Source organism: Dermacentor andersoni, chromosome 10 (genome assembly GCF_023375885.2).
Source record: "Dermacentor andersoni chromosome 10, qqDerAnde1_hic_scaffold, whole genome shotgun sequence".
Lineage (NCBI taxonomy): Eukaryota > Metazoa > Arthropoda > Arachnida > Ixodida > Ixodidae > Dermacentor > Dermacentor andersoni.
In genome coordinates, this window is record NC_092823.1 from 112556815 (window position 1) to 112566366 (window position 9552).

Here is a 9552-nt window from a genome sequence, read left to right on the forward strand (position 1 = left end):
TCTCCTAGCACGCAATCTACAATATATTCAACCTTGCTTATCACTCTTGACGTTGGCACTTTGACGGAACAAAGACACCGAGCACAACCATGGGCCGGAGACATGGTGTCAACCAGCCCACAATACTAAACACAGGGACGCCTACAAGGACTGACAATCTGGCCATCAGGCCTGAAAGTCTCCACACCTCATTTGCAGTACTGCTCGTCAAGAGAGCCTGCAGACCTGGGGAGACCGGTAGGGTAACAGAAACAATGCACTGGATCCCTGATCACTAGGGCATTGATGGAAATGAAAAGGTGCACGAGGCACCTCACGAGCTTCTTTCCTACCAGACTTTCTCCCGGGTTCCTCCGCCATCCTTCAGCGCCAGTGCGAGCCGCAGTACAAATGGGCCGCCGTACAACTCAGACAGGGCTCTCACAGTGATAGCCTATCGGCGAGAGAGTAGGCCCTATGCGAGCGTTCTTGGATATCCCGACCCAATTCACGCGGCTCTCAGCCAGTCGGGGCCGACGCTGCTTGGTTGTATTATTTGCGGCTGGATTGTTACACCGCACATGTTCCAGTGGGGGCGGTGGTGCAAACCAGGACGGGGCGACTACTATTCCACGGTCCTGACTTTTTTGCGTAGCAGAAACGTGGCGCCTCATCAGCCTCCGCAGATTTGGACGTGCCTCTGGGGCCACGAAGGTGCGCAGACTGTAGTCTTACCGCAAAACCCGCCACGAGCATCCTCTGTTGGACGCGCCAGCGCAGTCCTTAGTGCCGGCACAGCCACTTGTGTGTGCTACGCGCATTGCCATCTGAGGAGCGTGCATGAAAGCTCGCGCTTATATGCGGGCTCCTTGCGGCACGCATTAGGCTTCTGACGAATATGGTGGACTTTGACATGGTCATCCTCGATACAGTCTCGGCTTGCGCCATGTGAGCCCAAGTCGTATAATGACTATACAGAGTATCCTGGCTTTCATAATTCACCTAATACGCTTTCTAATGTACCTTAAACTAACATTTTTATTCATCATCAAAGGGCAAAACTTGTGCACAGAAAGCAATAAATTACTATACTAAAAAGATAAGCGTAATGTAAGGTACGTAATCCAATCAAATTCATTATCGCTGTAGTCCGTGCTGTTATACGGGCGTCACAAGGCGATCGCACGCACTCACTACATATCAAGTATTTTCGAGTTCTTGCAACGTAATTGGAGCTGTGCGTGAATTACAATTCGACAAAATTTTGTCGCTATCTCAATAGCGGCAAGATTGACCAGCGGGCGAACACAGCAAATGCGTCTTGTTTGGACACAACATACTATAGACCATAATAAATTTGGCTGATATATTAATACAAAGGTAATAAATACAACTAAGCTGAGGAAATGCGATCCGAGTTAGTAGGCAAGGCGGACTCCTTTAGCCCCAACGAGACAGCGGTGTCCTTTTGACCGGATGAAACTTCCGTAGACATTCTTCACACCGAAGTTTTATACCTAATGACAAGCTTTTTGTCTTTTAGCACCATGAAGCTTCCGGTCACGCACTTTTCGCAAAGAAGTTTCATAGAAAACCTAAGCCTTTTTGTCCTTTGGCCCCATGAAACTTCTGCTCATCCGTCTTTCCAACCGAAGTTTAATACATATTGCCAAGCTTTTTGTCCTTTGAACCATGAAACTTCCACTCATGCATTTTTCACACCGAAGTTTCATACAAAATTTGTAACTTTTTGTCCGTCGACCCCATAAAACTTCCCGTCATGGGCTTTCGCACCGGTTTCAAACAAAATCTCAAGCTTCTTACCTTTGGCCACATGAAACTTCTGGTCCAACTTTGTTCGCACCGAAGTTTAACACAATATTTCAAGCTTGTTGTCCTTTGACTCCGTGAAACTTCCCGTCACGCATTTTCCGCACCGAAGATTCATAAAAAATGTCAAGCTTTTTGTCATTTGATCCAATGAAACTTCCGGTCAAACGTTTTGCGCACCAAAATTTCTCGCAAAATATCAAGGTTTCTGGCCTTTGGCCCTACGGAACTTCTGGAAAATGTATCTCACTCCGAACTTTCACACAAAATGTCAAGCTTTTTGTCCTTTGATTGCATAAAACTTCCTGTCACGCGCTTTTCGCACCGATTTCGTACAAAATGTCAAGTTTTTTGTCATTTGACCTTATGAAACTACAGCTCACGCGTTTTTCGCGCCGAAGTTTCATATAAAATATGAAGCTTTTTGTCCTTTGGCCCTTGAAACATTTAGTGGGATTTTCTTGAACCCGAGTTTAACACAAAATGTTCAACTATTTGTCCTTTGACACCATGAAAGTTCCGGTCATGCGTTTTCACAGGTAAATTTCATGCAAAACGTCAAGGTTTCGTTTCCTTTGACCCTATAAATCTTCTGGTCATGCGCTTTTTGCACGGAAGTTCGAAACAAAATGTCAATTTTTAGTCCGTTGACCCCATGAAGCTTCTGGTCACGGGTTTTTCGCACCGAAGTTTCACACAAATTGTCAAGCTTTTTGTCGGTTGACCTATAAAACATTTGGTCGTGGGCTTTCGCATCGAAGTTTGACACAAAATATCAGCCTTTTCGTCCATGCTCAAGCATACGTGCTGATTCTTATACGTTTAAGATCTACTAAGTAACCTGAAACGTTTATTCAGCTCAGGTATTCAGCAGTTCTATGAAAATTGCAGTAAAACTTACTGATCTGATTGCACTTCAACTGAGCAGAAAACTGATGCCACCTGGAAGGTCCAGTATATTTGCAGCACACTGCAATAGTTGTTCTCCTATTCTCTATTTCAGTAGTTGCTCGCCACCTTGATGAAAGCTATCGGACAATTTATCCAATATGAATCGCCCCTCAAAATATGTTCATCCACGCAACCTCATATGCTCAGAGTCGGCGCTATCATCGTCTGAGGTCGCCGGGTTGATAAATCAAATGTTTTGGCGCTCTCCCCTTAGACTGCACTTACTTGATTGCCGTAGCGGAGCTCTGCTTCACCTGTACGCCTTTCAAAATAGTTCCGTGCCCAATGCTTGGCCGGAAGTAATGGGGAATTGCCGTATAAATGTTTACCCGCGCCATGTCATATGCTCCACGTATATATGGCATTTACTCTCTACCGTCATTACGTACCCTGCTAGACGAAGCAGTAAAGTAATAATGCAGTGAAACGTAGACTTTAATAGCACTCAGCTTCGTCAACATATAACTAGTGCTGATGTTTCGGCGCCGTCTACTAGCTGGGAGCAAAGCCACCTTTAGGGCTCATCACCACCTCTGTTTTCCAGTCTGTGCCAAAACAAACCTATATCTCATTAATAACGGCAACATACCTGATGCATTGCCCTAAGCGCGCGATCACTCTAAGCGATGACTGTTTTTACCATTTATTTCTTGCTGCCAAGAAAAAGGTGCAGTAACAACCGCAAATTAGGGGCAGAGCGGACGGTCTGTGCTGTATGGGTGCTTCCATGTTGCTACGTAATCATGGTTAGGGTGGCTATTACTCTTTTCAGGGCGGTAAACGCCAGTTATTTCGCCGTATACAATGTGCATGCTCAAAGGGCTGAACATGTTACATATCGATGAAATTCATCATGTAACAAGCAAATTTACAGCTCCATAATTTCTCAAATAATCGAACACTTACGCCTAGAGCGATACTACGCTGCGAAAGATGTTGCCTGTACATACATCGTACCTTCCACTGTTCATAAAGTTAATCATGAGATAGAATGTAGGTACCTGATAAACGTAGTGGCGTGTTGAACAAGTAAGGCCAAATCAATGGAACTGTGTGTTAAAATTTTGTAGGCTGTATACATTTTCTACAACAGAAGATTTGCCAGACATTCTGCACACCTTTTAACGGGACGTCGTGCCATTTGTATACGCTAAGTTCACGTCACTTTGTGTCGATGGGTAGGCATTCGGGTAGGATTGATGTGAAAGGCCATTAATTCAGTCTGCTATTTACTACATCCCATTTCCCGAGACCACATTGGTTTTCCAAGTGTATTTCTAGTGCGAACCCAAAAAATTTCTCGGAATATGTAACGTCAATATAAAATATCTAGGATTTACGAAGCACAGCATCTCGCACACAAGCTTTCTTTCTTAATAAAGAGAAGCTTAAACCAGGAACTAGCTTGGGATCCGTAACGGAGAAAAACGAAACCTCTGGTGATTGAGCGGCCAATGCGAGTGGTGGTGGTGAAAACATTTTTTTTTCTTAAATATCAAGTACTGGCTGGCCACCGTGCCTAGGTGAGTTTAGCATCTCCTCTTTTTGGGAATCAAGGCCGGAATCCATGATGTAGCAGAGGAGTGAAAAAAATGTAGTCTTATTCCCTGATATAAACGCTTTACAAGAAACGATATATATATATATATATATATATATATATATATATATATTGTGAGACGAGGTTTAGGCAGCCAGTCTCTTCTTTATTCGCTCGAGTGAGAGCCCCACCACCAGGCCCCAAAACGGTGATGATGAGTATGTACAGGTGAGAATATGAAGCGTATGAATAATGCTCACACTAATTTCCCGGCACGCGCAAGCGGCCAGCCAGGCCGCGACTTAGCCAGGAGGGGAACGCCGAACGAAGCGTTTTAGGCGCGAAACGTGAACGATCTCCGAACCACGACAACGATGGTCGGAAGAAACGTCTACGGGAGTAACGCGATAGTTCACGGGGGATGTTTGTTCGTTAATAATATAGGGTCCAAGAAAGCGGGATTCAAACTTCTCGCACAAACCGGGTGTACGAATGGGCGTCCAAAGGAGCACTTCCTCTCCAGGACGAAAGGAGACGTCGCGACGAGAGATGTCGTAACGTTGCTTGCGATCTAGCTGACTGACTTCTGTGTTGAAGCGAGCACGTTGACGGCATTCCTCAAGTCTCGAGACCAACTGTTCGGGTATACTGGCCGAGGTGTTAGTTGGGGCATTGAAGAAAGCGGCGTCGATGGTGAATGTCGGTGAACGGCCGTAAACTAGGTAGAAAGGTGAGTATCCCGTAGTTCGTTGGATAGCGGTGTTGTGAGCAAAAGTCACGAAAGGTAAAAGTTTGTCCCAATTGTCGTGGTTTGGCCCGATATACATTGATATCATATCTATTAGTGTGCGATGAAATCGCTCGGTTAAGCCATTTGTTTGTGGGTGATATGCGGATGTTGTCTTATGAACTGTGCCACAAGCTCCGAGTACTTCTGCTAGCATTGTTGACATGAAAGTCTTGCCGCGGTCGCTTAACAGTACGCGAGGTGCACCATGGCGCAGCACAATGGCATCTAGAAAGAATGTGGCAACGTCGGAGGCCGAACTAGAGCGTAGAGGAGCGGTCTCTGCGTAACGTGTGAGCTGGTCAACAGCTGTCACGACCCATCGATGACCCGCTGGCGTTATGGGCAGAGGGCCGACTAGGTCTATCCCAACGATGGCAAACGGTGTCTCGGGACATGGAATGGGCTGTAAAAGCCCAGCAGGAGGCGAAGTCGGTCGTTTCCGCCGTTGACACTGAACGCAAGAAGCGACGTACTTGGCCACAAAGGTAGACATGCCTGGCCAAAAGAAACGGCTCCTAACGCGGTGGTATGTTTTGTGGAATCCCAAATGGCCAGCAGATGGGTCGTCGTGCAAGGCTTCAAGGACTTGTGTGCGCATCGAACGGGGAAGAATAGGTACCCAGCGGTGTCCGTCGGAGTTGTATATGTAGCGGTACAGCACATCGTTGTCAAGCTTAAATAGTCGCAGTTGTCGACGTAATCTGGCATTTGGTGCAGATGTAGTTCCGCACAGGCGTTGGATGATGCTGTTGCAGTAGGGGTCAGAACGTTGACACGAGGCGAGGTGAGTGACGCGATTGGAAGATAACGTGTCAGTAACCGATAGAGGTAATAACGGTAATAACGGGAGTGACGACTTAGTCTCATCATCAAGAGGCGAGCAATGGGGAGGTGTACTCGAAGCTAATAGTGGCAGCGGGCAGCGAGAGAGAGCGTCGGCATCTTGGTGCTTTTGCCCAGACTTGTAGACAACGTCAAAATCGTACTCTTGTAAGCGTACCACCCAGCGACCAAGTCGTCCGGACAAATTTTTGATGGACGACAACCAGCATAAGGCGTGGTGGTCACTTATGACCGTGAAATGGCGTCCGTAAAGATATGGTCGAAATTTTTGGATCGCCCAAACTACTGCGAGACATTCCTGTTCTGTGATCGAGTAATTCTTTTCGGCAGGTGTTAGTGCGCGACTGGCATAGGCAACAACTCTCTCTCGTGAGGTGGTATCACGCTGTAAAAGTACAGCACCGATCCCATGGCCACTAGCGTCGGTGTGCAAGCAAGTTGGTGCGTTCTCATCGAAGTGACAGAGGACAGGGTCGGTGGTTAATGCCTGCTTGAGGGCTTGAAAAGAAAGTTCGCATTCATCTGTCCAAGGGAAAGCAGTGCCCGACGTGAGCAACTTGTGGAGCGGCGACGCCACGGCCGCAAAACGACTGATGAAGCGGCGGAAGTAGGATGCCAGGCCCAAGAAACTTCTTAACTGCTTTTGATTTTCAGGGCGAGGGAAGCGAAGCACGGCAGCAACCTTTTCGGGATCTGGTCGAACGCCATCTTTGCTGATAAGATGGCCCAACACTTTGATGTTCTTTCTGGCAAAATGGCATTTCTTTGTGTTGAGTTGGAGTCCAGCGTTGGAAATGCATGTGAAAACTTCGTCCAAGCGCTGAAGGTGCTGACGAAAAGTTGTAGAAAAAATAACGATGTCATCTAAATAGCACAGACAGGTCTTCCACTTAAGGCCACGTAAAACTGTGTCGATCATGCGTTCAAATGTTGCAGGGGCATTACATAAACCAAATGGCATGACGTTGAACTCATAAAGTCCGTCTGGTGTGGCAAAGGCTGTCTTGTCCTTGTCCGCTTCGTGCATGGGGATTTGCCAGTATCCGGATCGGAGGTCTAGACTAGAGAAATATTCTGCACCTTGGAGGGAGTCAATGGCATCGTCAATTCTTGGCATCGGATATACGTCTTTGCGCGTTATCTTATTAAGGGCTCGATAATCGACGCAGAATCGTACAGAGCCGTCTTTCTTGCGAACCAGCACGACAGGAGACGACCAAGAACTGGAGGATGGCCGAATGATGTCTCTTTTTAGCATGTCATCAACGTTATCCGCAATGATTTTCCGTTCTGCGGAAGACACGCGATACGGGCGGCGGCGTACAACCGAACTGCCTTCGGTTTCGATGCGATGTACTGCGACGGAAGTGCGCCCCAGAAGCTTGGAGTGGACGTCAAATAAGGCTCTGTGTTTGTGCAGGAGTGCCAGAAGGTCTTTTTTCTGCGCAGCGGTCAAATCGGGATTTATCGCGGCCGTTAAAGCAGCGGCAGCAGTGTGATAATCAGTTGTGGTAGACAAAGGTGGTGATTCGGTGTGAAGCGGTACCAGCGAAAGAGGTTCGGTGTCAGTAAAGCACGTCACAGTAGAGCCCTGGGAGAGCACAACTGGCGAAGAAGTAGGGTTATGAACAGCGACTAACGCTCTACCGCCCTGAAACCGAACTAGGCTAGGCGTAAGGCTAAGCCCACCAGAAATGCAGTAACCGCTCGGTGCAAGGAACACATCACCATTAATAATAGTGTCGGAAGTCAGCGTCAGAATATGCTCATTGCCCGCGGGAATGAAACAGTCGGTAGACGTGATAAAACGCAGGCTATGATCATTGACAGCGGATGAAGATTCAGTGTCTGTCATATGAATAGTTCGCTGACGGCAAGAGATGAAAGCTGAGGCGGAGGACAGGAAGTCCCATCCCAAAATCATCGCGTAAGTGCACGAAGATAGCACGACGAACTGAATGTGGTGGAGGATGCCATCAATGAAAACGCGCGCAGTGCAAACACTGGAGGGCTGAACAAGAACGGCATTTAGCACAACGAAGGGGAGGGCCATTATACGGTGTCTTCACTTTTCGCAATCGAGAACACAAGTCAGCACTAATAACGGAAAGCGATGCACCTGTGTCAACCAAGGCTTCGATTCGGACACCTTCAACACACACCAGAAGTACATTTGACGGGCGCTCCGGAGGAGTTTCACGTTGTCCAAAAGATGCAGCTTTCCCTCCTGAAGCTGCACCATTTAGTTTTCCGGGCGGTGATCGGGGGACGAAGTAGCCGGTCGTAGAGGGGAAAAAGAGCGCCGCATCGGTGATGGAGAGCGACGACGCGGGAAACGCAATGAACCGGCAGTGTTGAAGTCCTGTGGAGATGGGGAACGTCGTGGATAATAATCGTAGTCAGAACGCCGACGTCGTGGTACAGGGCCAGAAAACTGATCCCTTTCAAAGCCGTCATAGCCACGTCTTTCATCTTGCTGACGGCGTCGGCAAAACCTGGAAATGTGGCCACGGATGCCGCAGTAGTAACAAACCGGTCGAGGTGGGCTCCATGCGTTATAAGACGGAACAGGCGATGGTCTTGCAGTGATAGGATTCAGGGACATGTGCGGTGCAGGTGCCTGTTGTGGTGGCTGTTGGGAGGGTGGCGCTATAGAGGCAACCTGAGCGTACGTGGGCGTATGGATAGGGTGCGGGCTAGTGATTTGCGGGCAGGTCACGGCAGCTATCTCTTCCCTCACGATATGGCGTAGGCCGCCACCAGGGGGCATCAGATGGACCTCAGGACGGTTTGACGAAGCTTGGGCGTGCAGTTCCTCACGGACGATGGAGCGAATCAAAGCACGTAGCTCGCTGTCGTTGGACGCCTGGAAATCAGATGTGTCAGGGCGTAAGCGGAGCATATGAAGGTCATCGAGACGCTGACACGTAGTGATGATGTCGGCGACGGTAGTGGGATTCAGCACTACAAGAGCATTGAATGCCGCAGTCCCAATACCCTTGAGCAGGTGGCGTACACGGTCACTCTCTGCCATCGAGGTGTTCACGCGGCGGCAGAGGGCGAGGACGTCCTCTATGTACGAAGTGTAGGACTCGCCGGAGTGCTGAACACGCTCAGCAAGCTTCTTCTTAGCGATATCGGAGCGGACAGACGAGTTCGCGAAAATCTGGCGTAGATGGTGTTTAAAGATGCTCCAGTTGACCAAATCGAGCTCATGATTGGAAAACCACGTTTTCGCAACTCCGGTTAGGTAGAAGGCGACGTGAGCAAGTTTTGCTGATTCGTTCCAGTGGTTAAAGTCACTCACGCGCTCGTATAGCTCCAACCAGTCTTCAACGTCGTCGCCTGGAAGCCCAGCAAATACCGGTGGATCCTTCTGAGGGGTGGTGACCGTCCAAGAAGGAGTTCCCGCAGGAGTAGGCAAGGTGGATGTCGTGGTACTGGTCTGCTGGTCTTGCGACATGGTTGAGTGCAGTTGGTAGAGGCGGCGACCCGAGCGGAGCTCCAGGGATGTAGCGTAGGTGAGTCTGGAGAGAGACCTGGAGCGAGAGGGCGAAGGAACCGGACAGCACACTCCACCACTTGTGAGACGAGGTTTAGGCAGCCAGTCTCTTCTTTA